Source organism: Orcinus orca, chromosome 11 (assembly GCF_937001465.1).
Source record: "Orcinus orca chromosome 11, mOrcOrc1.1, whole genome shotgun sequence".
NCBI classification, from domain to species: domain Eukaryota; kingdom Metazoa; phylum Chordata; class Mammalia; order Artiodactyla; family Delphinidae; genus Orcinus; species Orcinus orca.
In genome coordinates this window covers 81,270,138-81,292,717 of record NC_064569.1, presented here as the reverse complement: position 1 = coordinate 81,292,717, position 22,580 = coordinate 81,270,138, and the positions used below count along the sequence as shown (strand labels likewise).

Sequence of the window (22,580 nt, the reverse complement as noted above, 5' to 3'; positions counted from 1 at the left end):
GGACAGGGTTAAAGTAGCAGCTGATTCGGGGGCTCTGGCTGGGGGTAGGGAGGGGTACGGAATGCGGGGTGAGCCTGCAGCAGCAGAGGCCAGCATGACGTTGCAAGAGCCTGAGGTGCGCTATGTGTTCTCCTGGGGGAAGTTGTCCCTGGATCATGGGACCTTGGCAGTGGCCGGCTGCACAGGCTCCTGGGAGGGGAGGTATGGAGAGTGCCCTGTGCTCGCACACAGGCTTCTTGGTGGCTGCAGCAGCAGCTTTAGCATCTCATGCCCGTCTCTGGGGTCTGTGCTGATAGCTGCGGCTCGTGCCTGTCTCTGGAGCTTGTTTAGGCGGTGCGCTGAATCCCCTGTCCTCGCGCACCCCGAAACAGTAGTCTCTTGCCTCTTAGGCAGGTCCAGACATTTTCCCGGACTCCCTCCCAGCTAGCTGTGGCGCACTAGCCCTCTTCAGACTGTGTTCCTGCAGCCAACCCCAGTCCTCTCCCTGGGATCTGACCACCGAATTGCGAGCCTCAGCCCCCAGCTCCCACCCACCCTGGAGGGTGAGCAGACAAGGCTCTCAGGCTGGTAAGTGCTGGTTGGCACCGATTCTTTGTGTGGGAATCTCTCCACTTTGCCCTCTGCACTGCTATTGCTGCACTCTCCTCCATGGCTCTGAGGCTTCTTCCCTGCCACCACCTGTCTCAGCTAGTGATGGGGCTTCCTAATGTGTGGAAACTTTTCCTCCTTCACAGCTCCCTCCCAGAGATGCAGGTCCATCCCTATTCTTTTGTCTCTGTTTTTTCTTTTGCCCTCCCCAGGTACGTGGGGAGTTTCTTGCCTTTTGGGAAGTCTGAGGTCTTCTTCCAGCGTTTAGTAGGTGTTCTGTAGGAGTTGTTCCATGTGTAGATGTATTTCTGATGTATTTGTGGGGAGGAAGGTGATCTCTGCATCTTACTCTTCCGCCATCTTGAAGGTCTGTCCCTCACTCGTAGTTCTTATAAGCAGTAACATCTTAGATTTGATGGAGAAAGGTCCTTTTGCAAAAGCACTTTTTTCCCTCAAGTCTATGTGCACGTGTCATGACAATACCTCGAAATGTCCCAGGAAGGCCTTCTGGGTGCTGGAGTAGGGAATCCGCGGGCACCGGGCTTCTAAAGAGACAGCAAGAGCCAAGAGCTGGGCACAGGGTTAAGGGTGGAGAGCCAGCATTGGAGTAAGGGCCAGGCAACTACAGTTTTTCCCCTGGTATCAGAGGGGTCTGTCCCAGAAGCTGGATGACTTGCTTACAATGGGCGGTTTGTTGCGGGAGTGCGAGATGAGCACACCGTGGGGGGAGGTGGCAGGGCAGGAATCGGCCTCCAGCTCCTATAATATATTCTTCATGCTACTGAGATACAATTGGTTTAGGCATTCAGAACATTTGAATGAGAACTCATGTGTGAGAGAGTGGAATGGACATATATACACTACCAAACGTAAAATAGATAGCTAGGGGGAAGCAGCCGCATGGCACAGGGAGATCAGCTTGGTGCTTTGTGACCACCTAGAGGGGTGGGATAGGGAGGGTGGGAGGGAGGGAGACGCAAGAGGGAAGAGATATGGGAACATATGTATACGTATAACTGATTCACTTTGTTATAAAGCAGAAACTAACACACCATTGTCAAGCAATTATACTCCAATAAAAATGTTAAAAAAAAAAACGCGTGTGAAAAACTAAGTTATTGATGATAGGAATAACAGTTAAGCTATGAAATGAATTTCTTGTAGAATTTCACAGATTGATACTTTACTAATCTTGCTTTAAACAATAAACTCCAAGGACATACATTAAGTGTGATGCATGATTTCTCCAATCATAGAAACCTTCCTTCTGAACTGATTTTCTCATATATTACCTCATTAAGGATTCTATGTCTAATGCCTCCATTAAAGCTCTCTCATTGTTTTTTAAAATTTCAAACTGGAAATTAAAACAATTTCATACGAGCTTTTTTGTAACATGATCCATATAAGATTTTATCCGAGACGGATGTGTACCAGGCCTAGTCTCAGGGTCTGCTGGCCCTGTCTCACCTATCCCAAAGGCCTGAGGTTATTTGCTTTCAGATTCAACCTTTATTTTTTTAATCTAATTTTTATTTTATATTGGAGTATAGTTGATTTACAATGTTGTGTTAGTTTCAGGTGTACAGCAAAGTGATTCACTTATACATATACCTATTCTTCTCAGATTCTTTTCCCATTAAAGTTTTTTAATTGATATGTAATTGACCTTACAACACTATGTTACTTCCAGCTGCACAACATAACGATTTGAGATTTCTGTATATTGCAAAGTGATCGCCATGGTAAGTCTAGTTACCATCTGTCACCATAAGAAGTTATTACAATATTACTGACTAATTCCCCTTGCTGTACATTTTATCCCTATGACTCATTTATTTTGTGACTGGAAGTTTGTACCTCTTAATCTCCCTCACCTATTTCATTCATCCCTCCACCCTTCCCCCACCCCTTTGGCAATCACCTGTTTGTTCTCTGTATCTATGAGTCCACAACATTTTTAATTTTATAAACAAGGAGACACTTATAGAAATTTAGGTGGGGTGATAGATAAGCTCTGGGTATGCTGAAAATACATATTAGTGTGTACTTTTAAAGAAAGAATGTTTTAGCCTTGGTGGAGAAACTTTGAATGGTAAAGTGATGGTTATGTTAAGTGTGTTATGTATAACATGTGGAGAAAATGTAGAATTTGGAGGCCTGGGTTTGAGTTAGCTCTGTAGCTGTCTAGAGTGTCCCACCTGGACAGCTATTTAACTGCTATGACTTTCATTTTTAAAAATCTGTAAAATAAAGTTATTATACTGTATCAGCATATCCTAAGTGGTGTTGTGATTGCTAGTTTTGATTTCTAGTCTATTATTAGGCATTACTGAGATAAAGATTCCATGGTCAAATATGTTTATGGAATTGAAGAGGTTTCTTTGAGTTGATGTATATGATAAGTATCTGCAAAAGGGGGAAGACAGCAAGCAGAGTTTCTTAACTTTCATGACTGCAGAACCTTTTTCTGGTAGTGACACTATTTTTGGAATACCCTTTGGGAACTCCTGAGCTAGATTATCTTATAGATATCTCTTTATAGATAATTATCTATAGATAATTCTGTTTCTGTTACATTTGCTAATATACTTTTACTTAAGCTGTGGAATATAAGGCATAATTATTAATATTCTTGACTTCCTTGAAAAGAGTTCTATAATAAAAATTCCTGTTTTCTATTTTCATTCATTGTCACAAGCCTCTACCCACCTGGCATCTTTTTTTTTTTTCTCGCGGTACGCGGGCCTCTCACTGTTGTGGCCTCTCCCGTTGCGGAGCATAGGCTCCGGACGCGCAGGCTCAACGGCCATGGCTCACGGGCCCAGCCGCCCCGTGGCATGTGGGATCCTCCCGGACCGGGGCACGAACCCGTGTCCGCTGCATCGGCAGGCGGACTCTCAACCACTGTGCCACCAGGGAAGCCCCACCTGGCATCTCTTATATTCAATATAAAAAGGTTGAATCTTACAAATTAACTTTTCAAATTAGGATGTATTTTCTTTTTGGTGTGAAGCAAATTGTATTTGTAAAATACCACAAAAGGCAATTTCTTAGTTACTTTTTCTGCTTTTACTAAATGCATTAATATAATGAGATACTGTAAAAATTAAGCTAAAGATACAATCTTATTATGTAAAATTATCTTTTTCTCAGGCAGTGTTTAAAATTTGAGGGATGGAATAGAGTTATTAAAGGAAATATAGCAAGGGGATCTCATTTATGAAAATAAAACTGTATTGGTAAGAAAGAGGTAGAAATTTTAATTGGAAAAGTTTACACAGAATTAAAAATTTGGTAAAAAATTAAAAACCATTTTCATAGGCTAGAATAAAAGACTGAAATATGTTTTAGAATCTACTTTCGGATGATCTTTATCATCCCCATCTATTGAGCCCTACTGGACACTGGTACCACAATAAAATATTTTTGCTGACTCCATCCAAAGGGGCTTTTAATCTGGTTAGGGGCATAGAATAGATAAAAGAAATGCAGGACAGCATTTGCTGAGTTCCAGATTTTACAATTATGGCAGAAATAATGAAGAGACGTTTTGACCGATAGTTGGTATGGTCGCAGCAAATATCCTTGAATTAAGTAGAATTCAAGCTGAAGACTGACCTTTGAAAGCAGAGAGAAGGGAAGACATTGCAGGGTAAAAGGAGTGATGTTAGAAAATAGGCAGGAATTCTTATGTCTTACAGGAAGCAATTCACAAATCATTTACACTGAGACAAAGGATTTTGTACATGGAGAAGAGAAGTGATATGGGGCTTCCCTGGTGGCACAGTGGTTGAGAGTCCGCCTGCTGATGCAGGGGACACGGGTTCACGCCCCGGTCTGGGAGGATCCCACATGCCACGGAGTGGCTGGGCCAGTGAGCCATGGCCGCTGAGCCTGTGCGTCCCAGAGCCTGTGCTCCGCAGCGGGAGAGGCCACGGCAGTGAGAGGCCCACGTACTGCAAAAAAAAAAAAAAAAAAAAAAAAAAAGAAGTGATTAAATAGGGCTGGAGATGTAGGTAGGGAATTCAGAGGACCTTAGAATTCCTTTGATTTTCTCAGGCTTTAGTTTAGATTAACTTAGACCTGCTTAGAAGCAATTTTTGACCCACTTAAGTTTTGAAATCCCTCCTGAGCTAACTTTGTGTCTTAGCATGAGTGACTGATGTCTCCTGAAGCTAATGGTTGAGGCATTGTTTCTCAGAGCAGGTATCTCTGGCCCAGAACAACACATCTATGAATAGTGATTTGATGACCACAGAAGCACCTGCTTGTTAAATCCTCAGAATCCAGAATCTTCCTGTAGCTTTTTTGTTCTCAGTCTCTGCCTGGTGCTCGCTTTTCAACAAAATTTATTGAGCACACCCTGTGCTCTCATAAAGATGATAATTTCTTTCTTCCCTTCCCACCAGTACAAAATACTACAGTTATGTGATTTGGTTTTGTGGGAGAAATGATGTAGGGCTTGGGCAGTCATGGGATGGAAAAGTTTTAAGCACCACTGGGCTAGGGTAAATTTTCATCATTGGTTCTCTAGAGGATTCATATAAGTAATAACTTTTCCTTTCCAAAGCCTTTTAGGATTGGCAGGTCTGTTCAGCATTTATGAGGTTCCTAGCACTAGGACCCTAATTACTTATGCCCAGACATAAATAGAAAAGTAAACGATCTGTTTTCTCTGAAGTAGACTTCAGTAAGTTAATTTTCCAAAATGGTGCAGGCAGTGTCTAAAGAAAGTTAGCTAATTAGATACAATCTAGGTACTCAACAATGACCAAGTTGAAGCATTCATGAAAGCATAAAAATTATGGAGGAATTGCCTTGAAACACATTGGTACCAGCAAAAAAGTAGTTTCTACTAACATCAAGTTGTTGACCATTCGAAAGTTTCCACCATAATCATGGCCAATGATTCCTAAATCTAAAATTCCAAATTTAGATGTACACATCTAAATTTCTAAATCTTTCTCTTGTTCTCCAGACTTACATATCCAGTATCTACCAGCATCTTAATTTGGATGTCACACAGACACTTCTTAATCAGCAGGTCCAAAGCCAAACTCATCCTGCCCCTCTGCACCTCCTCCAGTATTCCCTATCCTCACTTGCTCCCGCTATCTACCCACTTGCCCAAACTGGAAATTTAGGATTTATCCTGAATTGCCCCATCTCTTTCTCTATAGTCAGTCAGTAATAACCATATTCATAACTTATCCATCTCTTCCTTTTCTCCCTGAATAATTAAAAAAAGAGTCTTAAAATCTCAGGCCTTCTACTAATTTCTTTTCAAAATATTTATATTTTATATTAATATTTAATATTTTAATATTCAAAATATTAACTCTGTAAGGATCTTTCTCTAATATGCAAATATCACAGTGTCATGCTGCAAATCAGAACACTTCAACTGTACCCATCACCTATGAGATAAACTTCTCTGTAGCCAATCCAGTCATTATCATCTGGTTCCTGCTCAACTTTCTAGCCTCTTCTACTTTCTGCTATCTTACTTCTCCCATCTGCCACACCTCTCACACCCTGCATGATTCCCATGCCTCCTCCACCTCCACGAGCTTGGGTGACTCTTATCTCTGTTCTAGTAGGCTGAAAAATGACCCCCAAAGACATTGGGTCCCAATTCTTCGAACCTGTAAATGTTACCTTATTTGGAAAAAGGAGTCTTTGTAGATGTAATTAAATTAAGGATCTTGAGATAGGAAGGTTATCCTGGATTATCTGGGTGGGCCCTAAATGCAAACACATATACTCTTTTTTTTTTTTTTTTTGTGCGGTACATGGGCCTCCCACTGTTGTGGCCTCTCCCGTTGTGGAGCACAGGCTCCGGACGTGCAGGCTCAGCGGCCATGGCTCACGGGCCCAGCCACTCCGTGGCATGCGGGATCTTCCCGGACTGGGGCACGAACCCACGTCCCCTGCATCGGCAGGTGGACTCTCAACCACTGCGCCACCAGGGAAGCCCCACATATACTCTTATAAGAGAGAGACAGAGGGAGATTTTACAGATACAGAGAAATTTCAAGATGCTGGCTTTGAAAATTGGAGTGATATGGCCACAAGCCAAGGAATGCTGGCAGTGACGAGAAGCTGGAAGAGGCAAGGGACGAATTCACCCCCAGAGTATGGCCCTGCCCACACCTTGATTTTTGCCCAGTGATAATGATTTCAGTTTTGTGGGCCTCCAAAACTGTAAGAGAATACATTTTTGTTCCTTAAGCCACAAAGCGTGTGGTAGTTTGTTACAACAGCTATAGGAAACTAACACAACTGTTACTGAGTCCAACCTTATATTGTTTGAGGCACAACAGGCCAATAAATCCAGAGATGAGTTGTTGGGGTAAGGAATAGTGACTTTATTCGGAAAGCCTGTAGACGGAGAAGGTGGTGAACTAGTGTCCCAGAGAACCATCTTACCTGAGTTAGAATTCTCGCTGCTTTTATAGTAAAAGGGGAGAGGGTATGGCTGGTTGTTGCAAACTTCTCAGGTGCTGGGATCCTTTGCAGCTGTCCACCTAGGTCTGGTCACAATGTTCCTATAAACCTCCAACAGGACAAATGTTATTCTCCGTTCTGCAACTTTTTATCTCTATATGAGTGGAAAAGTGTTACACCTTTAAAGGTCACAGCCTTGAGAATGGGCTATCTTGTATATTTCAGGCTCTAGGCAACATTTTTTTTACTAAGGTTCAGAGCCAGCATGACTAAGCACAGGCAACAGAGCACAAGGGTTAGAGCTAAAGGAATAGATCCAGTATGGAGTCAGCTTTGTTCTTCCCTGTTACACAACTTCTATTCCTGTTATTTCCATGAATTCTTACTGCTCTAATACATTATTTACGCTCAACCTGGAATGCCTCTTCTCTGTCTCTTTGTCTGAAAAATTCCTGTTTATTTTTAGTGCATACTCTGTGAAGTCTTTCCAACTCTCTCTGGTAAGTCAGCACTCTTTCCCATTGTGCCTGCTGCTTGTTTGTTTGTTTTGTTGTTGCTTTTTAATATTCCTACATTTATTGTAGGAGTATAAGAGATAGTATAACTACCTCAATGGTTAGGGATACTGGCCACTTGATTCAGTTAGAGATGGTTTGAGTAACTTTGTGCAGGTTATGTTTCTAAGCTTGTTTCTTTATTTATGAAATGGGAATAATAATGGTACCAACCTTGTACGTTTGTTATGAGGATTGAATGAGATAATCTATGTAAATATGATATCTGGTAAATAGTATGTGCTCAATAAATGTTAGCTGCCCATAGAGAACTGTATTTTAATTGTGTTCATGATTGTCTCTTAACTGGAGTATGAGCTCTTTGAAGAAACGGAGAATTATTTTTATACCAAGTGCCTGGCTAGTAGTTTGATTAGTATTTAATGGATAAATAAATAAAATGTATCTTTTACCATAGGCCTTACTATTAAATCATTATTCTCTTACCTGGAACTCTCAAAATGCCTAATCTGGTTTTCCTTCATCCTTCAAAAATGTGACAGTATATTTTTATCTGTAGAATTTGACAGCATATTAGCTCTCATCTCTATAATGGAGTTCTTATGGAGTTCTTTAAGACTCAGATTGTAATTCCCTACCTCTTGGTAGGGCCTTTAAAAACCAACTTTGTACATAATTCAAGAGATCCACATTTCTTTGCCCCTGTTTTACTTTATACTGAGTTCAGAGGTAGGCTGGCTGAGGGACTTAAAAGAAAAAGCAGGGCTTCCCTGGTGGCGCAGTGGTTGAGAGTCCGCCTGCCGATGCAGGGGACGCGGGTTTGTGCCCTGGTCCGGGAGGATCCCACGTGCCGCGGAGCAGCTGGGCCCGTGGGCCATGGCCGCTGGGCCTGCGCGTCCGGAGCCTGTGCTGCACAATGGGAGAGGCCACAGCAGTGAGAAGCCCGTGTAACGAAAAAAAAGAAAAAAAAAAAAAGTATGTAGAAGAAATACTTGACAGGCTAATGACTTGAATATAATCTTGGGATTTGTTTAGTTGAGTCTTCACAAAACTCTTCATTCCTAAGGGAGTATGTTCAAATTTCCTAAAACTATTTAGTAAAAGATATGACGTAATGGTGTGTGTTCATGTAATATACTATGGTGTAATTATCTTTTTATCTCTCTCTCTTTCTCTATAACATTAAATACTTTGCAGTGATTATGTGTTACTCATATAACCTACTACCTAGCTACTATCTGACATATACCTAGTACCTAGCAGACTGCCTGGCACATTGTTAGTCATTAGGCGAATGCAATAAAAAAAACAGATAATACTGACTGGTGGCAAGGATGTGGAGAAACAAGCCCTTATGCACTGTTGATAGGAATTTAAAATTGCGCACTTACTTTGGTGAAATAGTTTTGTGGTTTCTTAAGCAGTTAAACATAAATTTATCATATGACCCAGCAATTCTACTCCTGGGAATCTGTCCAAGAGGAATGATTCTATTCTTTGCTCATCAGTGGCCTCTCTTGGTCTCCTTCCTTGTCTCCCACTCTAATCCCAACAACATAGATGCTTCCTTACTTCTCTTTTTTTGTCCTGTCCTAGGTCAAAGTAATCTAGCTAAATTAAAGATCTACATGGGTAAAGTCCAAAAGCATGAGGAGGTAGAGGTATTTTTATATATAGTAATAACTGATTTGGTAATAAATATCCACGAGAAAATTGGTAATCTTGAGAAAAAATCTAATGTACATTTTTGGGCTAGATATAGGTTCATTTTTTGGTCTCACAATTAAGGAATCACAGAATTTTACAGATAAATCATATTTTAGAGATTAAAATTACATGAAATAAATATTAAAGCTACTGTACTGGGATGAATAGTGTCCCCCTCCTGAAAATTTGTGTCTCCTGAACCTTCAGAATGTGACTTATTTGGAAATATGCTCTTTGCAGATAATAATTAGTGAATATGAGGTCATGCTGGAGTAGGATGGATCTTAAATCCAATAAGACTTGTGTCTTTATAATAAGAGGAGAGAACACAGAGAGATACACAGATGAAAAAGGGCCATGTGATGATGGAGGCAGAGATTGGGGTAATGCAGGTGTAAGCCAAGGAATAGTGGGGATTGCTGGTATCATGAGAAGGAAGAGGCAAGGAAGAACTTTTCCCTAAAGCTTTTAGAGGAAGCACGATCCTGCTGACATCTTGACGTCAGACTTCTAATCTCCAGAACTGTGAGAGAATACATTTCTGTTGTTTTTTTCAATTTTTTGCTGATTTTACTAAGTTGTGGTACTTTGTTATGGTAGTGCTAGGCAGCCAATACACCTACATATATTGAAAATAACAACATACGTGTTTATTCATATCCAGGAGTTGATTAAATGATTTGTTTTGGGAAGGAAGTTTTTGGCTTTAAAATCATTTCATTAGCCAAACCTGGAGCCCAGCAACTCATATTTCAGAGATGCCATGCATCTATTTAAACTGATGTCACACATCTGCCAAGGAGTCAAACTGTGTTGACTGTAGACACTTGGAAAAATTTAAGTAATTCAGAAAGTTGATGAGTAAATTCTCTACAATTAATTCAGTTATAGAATGGAAGGATTCTATGACTTTCAACAACACAAAAAAGATGTATGCCATGTATTATGTGCAAAGCATGTGTGTTTTATCTTAAATTGTTTTAATTTTAAGTTGTTAAAAGGTGTCGTATGGGGACATTTTTAAATCCAGGTAGATTTACTTGAAACCTTTTCCTTTGATATGAGTTAATGTGTGGGATCATACAGTTAAAGGAATGATCTCGGAATGCTTAGCTAGGCTGTGGCAATGCTAGTTTGTTAAATTGAACATCCTTAGTTTTGTATTTTCTAAAACCACTTGATACATGATACTATTGATAGACTTTCTCATTTTCTAAAAAATACATTTTACATATTTCAGTATTTATTTATTTATTTTTGGCTGTGTTGGATCTTCGTTGCTGCGTGCGGGCTTTCTCTAGTTGTGGTGAGCGAGGGCTACTCTTCCTTGTGGTACATGGGCTTCTCATAGCAGTGGCTTCTCTTGTTGCAGAGCATGGGCTCCAGGCATGTGGGCGTCAGTAGTTGTGGCACTTGGGCTTGGTAGTTGTGGCTCACAGGCTCTAGAGCGCAGGCTCAGTACATGGGCTTAGTTGCTCCGCGGCACATGGGCTTAGTTGCTCTGCGGCATGTGGGATCTTCCTGGATCAGGGCTCAAACCTGTGTCCCCTGCATTCGCAGGTGGATTCTTAACCACTGTGCCACCAGGGAAGTCCCTATTTCAGTATTTAAAATGATATATTCATCTCATTAATTTTTACTTTTTGCTAGGAAAAGAATATAAAATACACCAGCAATTATACTATTTATCACATAATTTGCTGATGATACCAGAGCAGATGCTCATTAGAGTTCTTCAACATAGTTGTACCTATTGCAATAGGGAACAAACTTGTTAAGGTCCTTCTAACTGTATGTCCTGTGTTGTGCTGGCAACTGTAACACAACAGTTTGGGACCTCTTAACTTAAAATATTTCCAACAAAGCCAAATATTGTCAAGAATCAAGTTTCAGCTTACGAAGTCCTTCCATTTGGATCTCATGGAGTTGTTGTCTCATTTAATTCTCGTATGACCATATGAGTTACGTATTAACGTCTATTTCACAGTTGAGTAAATCTGAGGCTAATTGTTGTTATGTGACTTCCCCAAGTGGTAGAGCTCTTATTTGAGCCCTAGTCTGCACCAAAATCTATATGCTCTTTCAGGAATAACATATTGCTTTAGCTTGTTTGGATTGAGTTTTAAAGCTTGTTTAAATTTACCAGACTTTATGCAAAAGATTAGAATTTGAATCCCGACTCTTCTATTTATTAACTATGTAACATTAAGCCAGTTCTCTTAACCTCAGCTTTATCTGTAGTAATCATAGCTAACTTCATCGTTCGTTGTGTGCCACTTGTTCTAAGCACTTCACAGTTGAAGTGATTCATTTAATCTTTATAACAACCCTATGAGGCAGATAAATGCCCCTATTTTACACATGGGGAAAATGAGATTCAGAGAGTTTAAATAACTTGCCCAAAGTCACAAACTACTCAGTGACAGAGCATGGACTTTAGCATCAAAGCCTGTGTGCTGTGCTGCCTCTCTGTGAAGACAGAGATGTATAACACTCATCATGCAGCCTGGTTGTTAGCATAAATGGTGATGTGTCTGTAAGCATTTTGTAAACCAGAAAGGACTAAGGAAAGGTTAGTCATTATGAATAAGAACACTTTTCTTTAATTGTGGGGAAATGTCAGGGTAGGCAGTTTCCTTATAATAAATTTCTATGGAATTTAAATGCTATTGTCACATCCTAATCCTACTGATAAATTTCTTGAAATATTCTTTGAAGCAAGATGTGCATTTTGCCTCATTTAACAAATGAAAGTAAGTGTAAATGTTGTCTCCTACTAGTTTAGCAATTCATGTTTTATAATTACTTCTTGATCGCTTGAATTGCTTTAACTAAGGATCATTTGTTGAAGTCAATTAGTGTTTTCTTTTATTAATATGCTAGTATTTGCATGAGAAGAATTCTTAAATATTTTATTTGCTATAGTGTGGTATTTATTGCAGAGAACATCTGTTCCTTTTTGATGCCTAACCATTTCACTAATGAGATGATTTTAGGTATTCTTCATAAATTATCTTATTGGGTGTCTGAATTTCAAACATTTTTCAATAAGACACTGAAATTCTAATTGCAAAATTCTGGGTTCAGTTATCTATATTTGGTCTCTGACAACCAAGGTTAATATTTTCTTTGATAACTGTAATGCCACTTCACTTGATGAGGACTTTCATAGTCTACCTCCTTTTTCTTCTTCATCATCATCTTAATTTTCCTCTTCTTTTTTTCTTCTCTTCTTCCTATCCCCCTCCATGTCTTCTGTGGTTCAACCTTTTGATAGCCTGTATTACAAAATCTCCTCTCTAATTTCTGGCCAAGGATAAAAAGAAAAATAAAATTCTTTTCACTTTTTTTCCATTTCCAATCTTTCTTCAGATGTTAGGTCAGATCCCTTCTTCGAGTTCTGGGGTAAATAACAGAATGAAATTCCCTCACCACCCAGTAGTGAATTAATGGTCAGGCTCCTTCCATTTGGTGCTTTGTCATGACAGGACCATTCACCTCGAAGTGTTAATACTTTAGATATCATATTCACACGTTTCTAGTTGTCATTATGTAGATTGTTTCCTTGATTTAGATAATTCACCAAGATGGTTCTGATCATACAGTTTTGTTAAAATGAACAGAGCTGAAACCTCTCAAAAAGGAAAACATCTTTCTCATCATAATAAAGCCACCATGATATTACTAAGAACAGAGGAGAGTCTTAAAGTATAATATCGTACTCTCCTTATTCACACAGGTTCTTTGGAAATGTGAACCCATTTTGCAGTCCATTTGAGTGTTATTTTAAATAGTTGTACACATTATTTGCTCTATTTATGAAATGTCATCATAGATATGAGTGTCTATATTCCAGTTGTGTGGGCGAGCAAGACTCACTGGCTTTGACTAGGACTGCATTGTGCCTCCTTCTCCCTGACAACCACCATCACGTTTGTGCCACCCTTTAGATCTGGGCCTTGAATGGTGAAGCCGAGAAGTATTCCTCACCCTTGAGAATGGAAAGAACATGTTAAAAGGGACCAAAGTAGCAATTCTAAATGTTTTGGGGTAGGACACTTCTATTCCCTTAAGAATTTTCCGCACTGTGGGAAAAATAATTACTCCTAGAAGCTACTTGTTGTTGGATTGATGAATAATTTTAAATGTTGTGCTGCAGTATGAAAGGAAGGTTCACCAAAAACAGATTTTGTTTATAAGAATAGATTATTATTTTAACCAACACAGAGTGTATGAAAATAACACTTGTTATGTGTCTGAAAACTGTAGTCATGGTTACTTTGACCATAAGAATATATTTTCTCTCCTCTTTATCCTGGAAAGAAATCAAAACATCTGTTTCTGAGATTTTAGGACAATAAATGGCATTAGTTTTTGTTCCAATTCAAGTATAAAGTATTTATATCAAGTGAGATAATTTCTTCAGCAAAGATGTATCTAAAAGGAATTTTAATAATTCTCTTTGATTCCTCTGGGACTAGTTCTGCAAAGTTATTGGAACAATAACTAGCCATCAAATAATAAGATCAGAATTATAGGTTTTATGGGTTTGATTACTGTTTATATCTATATATATAAATTATTTAACCAGCTTTTAAATACATATTGGGTACACGGCACAGTACCAGTGCTATGGAAGATACAAAATAAAAGAAAGGAAAAAATTATAATTGACCTGAAAGGCCTTGAACTCTAAGGAAATACAAGATATTTCTAGAGTAGAACATTGAATTTACAATAATCTGTTCAGTTTGTATGTTAAGTGCAAAGACAATTCAAAGTAAGAAAATAAACATTTAGAGTCAGGGTGATCTCCAAAAAATCAGAGATTTTAAATCTATTTTGTTCAGAATATTGTTTCTCTGATTACCACAAAAATACATGTTCATTGAAGAAAATTTGAAAAAGAAATTGCCTATTAACACCCTGAAATAAACATTGTTTGCTTCAGTGAATTCAGCTAACACTTTCTCTTTTACCTGTAGCTATTTTCTACCTGGAACATTCTTCCCAACTCTCTTCATCTGGCTAATTCTTGCTCATCCTTCAGGGCCTTATTTTAAATGGCACTTGCCCTCAAAAAAGTTTTCACACCTCCTGCATTAGGTCCTCTGCTGATATGCTCCTATTTAATCTCTGGGCTTCCTCTACATTCATGTAATATTTATGATTCTGGACTCTGTGGATGCTGGGAATACAGTGACAAACATGATAAACAGGATCTCTATCATCATTGAGTTGGCAATTGTAATGGAGACAGATAAGAAACAAACAAACAAAAAATGAATATATACATACAATTTTGTTGTAATTACATATAAATGTATATTCCTTACTAGACCACCAGCTCCATAAGGTGAAGACCATGCCTATTTTGTTTAGAGAAGTATATAGTAAATACATGTGTATGTGTGTTTTAAATGAATGGACACTGAAGGCATGAACAAATAAGTTAACCTTTTTGTGCATTTTCTCATATTAATTCATGTACATAAGTGTATGGTCAGGCCACCCAGGATGGCTGTTCTCTTGTTCTCTGTACATCCTCTGCTCAACCAATCCCTGCCTCACCTACACCCTACTCACATGACTGACCTTCCTACATACATGCCCCAGGCCCCAACTAATGATTGTTCTAGCTTTAGATAAGAACTCTCCACTCTGCTTAAAGGGGCATGCCCCTCTGCTGGTTTCCCTGGTAACTGATGAGCCAACCTGAAGTCAATTCCCCCATAACTTGTAACCTCCCCCTGCCCCTGTGAGCGAAGACTGCCGCCATGTCCTGCCAGCCATGTGCCACACACAGTGGGGTGTTGCTCCAGGACCTTGCTTCAGACGTGTAAGCTCCCCATCCATTAAACCCTTATGTCTCTGTTGCCGACTCTGGACTCTTTCTTCAGTCTTAAAGCTGGGCAAGTACAGGCCTTCCAGGCCTGCATGGTTAGCCCGATAATAAAATACAATTTTCATATATACTCAAAATTGGAATCTTTCTATGAATACATAGTATACTTTTTCCATTTAACATTATGTCCTATGTGATTAAATGTTTTAATGGTTGTATAATATTTAACTATAAGAATGTACTAGAATGATTTTTAATCATCACCTATTGAGATTCTTATTTTCACTCTTTTCCTGACTCAGAACTACACATTCATTTAGATTGTTGCCAGTAGTTTACTGTTACGAATTATGTTCTGATGAATACCTTTATGCATAAATCCTGTATCTTTGATTATATTTACTTGGAAATATTGAATCACCGGACAGAGGTTATTATCTTTTTAAGGCTTTTATATAGATTGCCCAATTGTATTCCAGAAAGGTAAGTTATAGTTTATTAAGGGACAATTTAGATAATTTCATTAGGTTTTTTCTTTTGTTGGCTTTTTTAATCCAATAGCATTTCAATGAAGAGACTATGTAATGTATGCTTGGATTGTTTTATTTTTCTTCCCCCCTACTCAACACTTTCCAGCAGTGTTTCAACTTCTCCTATCTTTTGAGGTTAGCCATATGATTAAAATGATCTTTTAATATTCAAAATATTAATTTTGTTGTAAGATTTTTTCTTTGTTTTTTTTAAATCAATTTTTATTGGAAATTCTTTAGGTTTTGAAACTAGCAATGGATATGACCTAATCAAAAGGAGGCTGGCAGGTGCAAGGGCACTGAACCGAGAAGTATCAACAATTAGTTGTATCAACTAGAAATGCTTGTGTTATATTGTGGAGTGACGAGGGATAGGCTTGGAACTCTTGGGACAAGTGAATACTAGATGAGAGAATTTCAGTTTTTTAAAATAGATGTTTGGAAGCCACTGTAAGATTTTGAGAAGGAGAGGGATAAAACTGTTTCTGGAGGTAAACATGTCTTTACTCAGATTAGTAACTTGGTGACTTTAAGCAATTGAATTTACTACTTAAATTTCAGCTGTGTTTCACTCACTTTCCAAAGGGCTTAGGGAATCCAGATACCTTTCTGTTCTCTGTCGCATACCACTACAACGGTGGGAGATTTGTGGGAGGCTATTTCAAGTCTTCTCTACTCAGATACTTCTCTGAACCATTTTTAACCCACTGCATGGGCACACCATGTTGGACATAGCATTCCTCCCTCTCCCTCCCTTTCTTCCTCCTCCCCTCCCTTCCTTCCTCCCTCCCTCCCTTCCTTCCACTTATATTTATTAACAACATGCATGATTCTATGAAAAGCCAGCTTGAAACCTGGTCGTTCTGACTCTCAAGAGCAGTGTGTTCTGAGGACAGCTGCCTGTAGCTCTCTCTTGAACTCCACTGGTGTGTACACCTTGATGATGTTGTGGTACTGGCCTTCTGGCACCATGTGATCTGGCCCTTCCCTCTCAAAGGGGAATAGACTGGGGTCCCATTTGATGGCATCCGCATGTAGCTCCCTGGGATGCAAGTTGCAACTCCTGCAGAGCTTCCTGCTGGGGCCAAACATGGACCTGATGACATCCCTCTCCATCTTATGCTCTCACTGCTTATACAGGGAATACTTCTTTAGAAGCTGAGCTCTCATCTCATCTCTTCCAAGAGGAGTTCCACCTGAGGCTGCTGTTTCGCTTTATCCAAGAACTCACAGGGCTAATAAAATCCTCAAAGGGAATTAGCTCCTCGCTACGCGTTCCTCTTTTTCAAATGTTCCTTTGCTGCTTGGTTTTTTTAAAGATTTAACTACCTCTCTCACAGAGGTTCTGCTGTCATGGGAACAAGTTCCCAGAAGGTCAGCAATGAAACTTTCTGGTAGGTGTCTCTAATCTATGTCTGCCAAATTCCCAAAGTGGCCATGGCCTTTAGGCTGTTTCCAGGCACACACCCTTTTGCAGTCAGGGCCCATGTGCCCCACACAGAGATCCAGACATAGCATTTCTTTAAAGAGAGTTTAGAATGTCTCTTGTTTGTGCCAGGGAAAGTGAGGAATAAATTTCACTGACTAGAGATTCCCCTAATCTTATCGGGAAATGGAAGGTATCATAATTGAGGAGGAATGGAAACATTCATTGGTTTAATATTTCCAAAATATTGTCTCTGTTACATTATTGTTAGATGTGGCATTTAAGAAAGTTTATCATGGCACTAAACTCAAGGTGAGCTGAGTGTGAAGACAGCGTGGAAGTAGGTCATATACTCTGTGCTTACCTCTAGGAAACCATTTAATTAGAGTATGATATGCTGCCCCGTAAGAAAGTTCTAGAAAATCCAATATAATTTGTAATTTCTCTGGGAAAAATCCTCAGAATATAATTTTTCTTTACTGAGAGTGCACCTGAAGTATTATCTTTATGTAGAAAAGATTAAATTTTTTTCTCTAAACACAAATTTCTGGCAGCACTCTATTAATCATCATAAACTTTCTCCCAGAGTTCAAAAATCCTTTTAGGAAGAGGGGATAAAATGAATATTTTTCCTCTGTAGAATGTAAATGAACCTTTGGTGTAAGTCATGTGGCTCTATATCGAATAACCAGGCAGTTTATTAATTCTCAGGGTTTTTTAGCTCAAAGCATTTTTATGTGCATTGTAATTTGTCTTGAAGACTCAGTAGTAGTGTTGTACTGTTCTTTTTTCTATTTCCAGAGCTGAAACTTCAGATACTTGTCCTTTTCTATTAAGTTTGCATTGTTTCATTATATTTACCCTTAATATTTCAAGATTTTCTTCACAGTAGAAAGGATAGGCAGTACATTATAATATCTAACCCAGTGTGACTTGTGCACTTATGCTGAAGATCTATTTAGTTCTCATCACTCCCTCTCCTCCTTTGGTGCCTACATTAATCTTTTGGTTCTTTCCTTTACTGCTTGACTGGATGACTTCTCTTTATCCTTTCAGTCCCTGAATGTTGATATTCACCACAATTGTATACCATGGATTCAACTATTTTCTACCTAAATATTTTTCCTGAGCTACAGATCCATTTAAAACTACTTATTGTATCAGCATCTTGGTCTGAATGCATCAGAAGTGCCTTATGTTGCAACATATCCAAATGTGAAAGTTCTTATATTTTCCTCTAAATTGCCTTGAAGCATCGTCATCCACCCTTAAGAAGCTGGAACATTTAGCATTTTCTGTGATCTGGTCTTTTCATTGCCATTGCACTAATTTAGGACTCATTTTCTCTTTACTGAGGTCACAAATAAAGTTAGAAAAGATCTTATTATAATACACAAGTTTGATTCACTAAAATAAAAAAATAAAGACTGAACACTATAAAAAGGTTAGAGATGACATATTATACATCTTAATGAGCAATGATGAGCATTGTAAAATTATTCCATTTGTAATCACTTGATCCTTAGAAACTTCTTAGACTTTCTATTTCCCTCAGTTTCAGTGTCATGGCTGTACATTGATTTGCTTTTTCGTAGATATATTCATACTGAGAGGTCTTTTTCAGTATGTGCTCCTGTGTCAGAGTCTGATGTTATGACGTGATTATTGACTTCTACCACCTCAGTGTCAATGTGATCCTCGTGAAATGATCTTACAGTATATTGGAAGCATACTCTATGTATGTACCAGCAGCCTCTCTTCTTACAATACAAAAGGCAGTAAGATCTGATGCAATAGCTTCTTTACCTGCTCTGCTTTTGTTTTATCTCCTTTTTGTATTGCTAGGTAAAATATCTAGGTAGAAAAATCTAGATATCCTTTTTGTATTGCTGTCCCTTGCTCCCACTTTTTCTAATTATTCTCATCAGTAAAAACTTAGAGTACAATCAACATCCTTTTAATAGCAAAAAGGATATATATAATACATTTTAATACAATGGATTTTTACATAAAAGGATTTGAATTTGGGAATGCATTACTGTATTTCATAGGGCTTTGTGTTGTTAACCCAATTTTCATATGCTTATGCTCATGACATTATAAAATTAAGGTGCTGGTAGCCTTTTCTGGATAAATTGTTAAATGCCTAATTTCTCCATCTATTCTTTCTGTTTCCTTCCTTTTCTGCCTGCCTTTTTAAATTGTTACTTCTGGCAGGTGCATATTTTCCAAAATGAACACTGTTGTGAAAAAAAAAAAGAGTCTCTGGGTTCTTTAAGAGCAGAAGGATGCACTTCATTTTAGTTTCTTCAGAGAAGGTGATCTCAAGAGGTCAGTGCAAACATTGCCAGGTACATTTTAAATAGTCATATGAGGGAGCAGATGTGCGCCAGTGTTGCCCTGAGGAAAAGGTATTAGTGATGTATACCTGGATCTATGTCTGTACTTTGTTTCCTCAACTAAAGTTAAAATACCTGGGATCCCACAATATTTTTGTTGTCTATCCTACCACATGGGGATATAGTATTGTGAAAGGAGATTCATAAATATTTGTTGATCCATGATCTAACCCTGCCTGAGTGTTTATACAATGCCACGTATGCTGAAGAAACAACTTGGCATTAACTGGGGAAAAAAGCCCAGCATTTATTTGTTGCTTATCTATGATTTACATAATTTTCCAATTTTACTTCACAGTCATTTATTCATGAATAAATGGAGTAATTCTAATGGGGATAAAACAGGACTGATCATAAAATAGTGTTAATAATTTATTGGAAATCTAAAGAAGCTAGATATAATATGTTTCAAATCAGTACCATTCATTAACTTTTAGCCACTGTATTATGTACAGCACCTAGCCCACTGAGAATAGTAAATGTTTATAATTAATTATAGTAATTCCCCTTTCCCATTTTATTCTCGAGGTCTACTTTGAGAAAAGAAATGGCAGTTTATATACTTCCATTTATATTTGTTGTGTTTCTTTAGGTTTTTCATTACTTAGCTCAGATACCAAGAATCAGTTGTTTTGTTTTCTTCTTACAATAAAACAAAACAAAAACAAAAAAACCTCCTACATTTTGGTTTCAGTGACTAACTGTGGTGTTCCCAGAGTAATGTAGTGTATATATAACAAAAGAATTAATGGTATAATCTTCTGGGAGTATACCTGTATGTGCTGTGTCTCTTCCTCCATCTTTAAGTCTTAGAGCACTTGGTTCCTGACAAAGCACTATATTTGGTAGTGGTACAAGAAGCATTTTTCATTTCTGGAACTAGATGCGTTCCTGCAAAGCCTTATGTAAAAGTATATGTTAAATATAATAAAGGGGGCTAAATATTTCAGGAAAATGCGGAGTGGAATATTTTGTGAAATACAGCCATCTTCACTTTTTTGAAAATAAATAGCAAACATTAATTTTGGTGCCTGACACTTTATTTCTTGTTGTTGTATTGACATGTAATTTATTTATAATGAAATTCATCTATTATAGTTATACAATTTGTTGAGTTTTGACACATGTGTACTATATTGAAACTACCACCACAATCAGGATATAGATTTCCATTATCTGAAAAAGTTCCCTTATGTAAATTTGCAGTCAGTCCCGTCCATACCCAGGCCCCAAGCATTCTTTGATCTGTTTGCTTACTCTATAGTTATGCATTTTCTAGATGTTCATATTAATACAGTCAAGTAGTGTGCATTCTCTTGTCTTGGCTTTATTCACTCAGCATGTTTTTGAAATTCATCTGTGTATCAGTTGTTTGTTCTTTTTATTGCTGAGTAGCATTGCTTTTTATGGATATAGCAAAATTTGTTTTTGTGTGGACATAAGTTTTCAACTCCTTAGGTAAATACCAAGGAGCATGATTGCTGGATTATGTGGTAAGGATATATTTAATTTTATAAGAAACCATCCAGTTGTCTTCCAAAGTATCTGTACCATTTTGCATTCCCACCAGCAATGAATGAGAATTCCTGTTGTTTCACATTTTCCCCAGCATTTGATGTCATCAGTCTTCTGGATTTTGGCCATTCTAGTTGGTGTGTAGTGGTATCTCATTTTTAATTTTAATTAAGTCAGCTTATCAATTCTTTTTTTCATGGATTATGCCTTTGGTGTTGTTTCTAAACAGTCACCACCAAACCTAAGGTCATCTAGATTCTCTCCTATGTTATCTTCAAGGAGTTTTATAGTTTTTCACTCTATATTTAAGTCTATGATCTTTTTTTTTTTTTTGATGTGGACCATTTTTAAAGTCTTTATTGAATTTGTTACAATATTGCTTCTGTTTTATGTTTTTTGGTTTTTTGGCCATGAGGCTTGTGGGATCTTAGCTCCCCAACCAGGGATCGAAGCTACACCCCTTGCATTGGAAGGCAAAGTCTTAACCACTGGACGCCAGGGAAGTCCCATGTGATGTATTTTGAGTTAATTTTTGTGACAAGTGTAAAGTCTGTGTCTAGATTCTTTTTTTGTTGTTGTTCATTTGTTTCAGCACCATTTGTGAAGAGACTATCTTTGACCCATTATATTGCCTTTGCTCCTTTGTCAAGGATCGGTCAACTATATTTATGTGGGTCTATTTCTGGACTCTCTGTTCTGTTACATTGATCTGTTTGTCTGTTCTTTCACCAATGCCATCCTGTCTTGATTACTGTAGATTTATAATAATAATTCTTAATTGCTAATGTAAATGGTATTGTGTTTTTAATTTCAAACTCCACTGTTCATTGCTGGTATGTTAGGAAAGCAATTAATTTTTGTATATTAACTTTGTATCTTGCAACCTTGCTGTAACCACTTAGTTCCAGGAGTTTTTGGTTGATTCTCTTGGACTTTCTACATAGGCAGTCATGTCATCTGCAAATAAAGACAATTTTAATCCTTCCTTCCCAATCTATATACGTTTCATTTCCTTTTCTCTCCCAGTGGCATTAGGAAGGATTCCAGTACAATGAAAAGTAGGGTATGAGGGTTATTCTTGTCTTGTTCCTTATCTTAGTGGGAAATCTTTGAGTTTTTCAGCATTAAATGTTTTAGCTATAGGTTTTTTGTAGTTTTTTTTTTTTTTATCGATTTGAGGAAGTTTCTCTCTATTCCTAGTTTACTGAGAGCTTTTATCATGAGTGGTTGTGAATTTTGTTAAATACTTTCCTGCATCTATTCACATGGTCATGTGATTTTTCTTCTTTAGTCTGTTAGTGTGATGGATTACATTAATTGATTTTCGAATGTTGAACCAACCTTGCATACCTAGAATAAATCCCACTTGGTTGTAGTATATAATCCTTTTTCATATTGTTGCATTTGATTTTCTAATATTTTGTTGAGGATTTTTGCATCTATGTTCATGAGACTATTGGTCTTAGTTTCTTTCTTTTGCAATATTTTTGTCTGGTTTTGATGTTAGGGCAATGCTGGCCTCAGTGAACGAATTAGACATATTCCCTCTGCTTCTGTCTTCTGAAAGAGATTGTAAAAAATTGGTATAATTTCTTCCTTAAATGT

The 22,580-nt window shown here is 38.0% G+C and overlaps 1 protein-coding gene across 15 annotated transcripts in view; it reads left to right on the top strand.

Annotated features, from left to right (window-relative positions):
- ANKS1B (ankyrin repeat and sterile alpha motif domain containing 1B) overlaps window positions 1-22,580 on the top strand; it is a 1,164,750-nt gene that overhangs the window by 367,178 nt on the left and 774,992 nt on the right. The gene's annotated exons all lie outside the window — the stretch shown is intronic.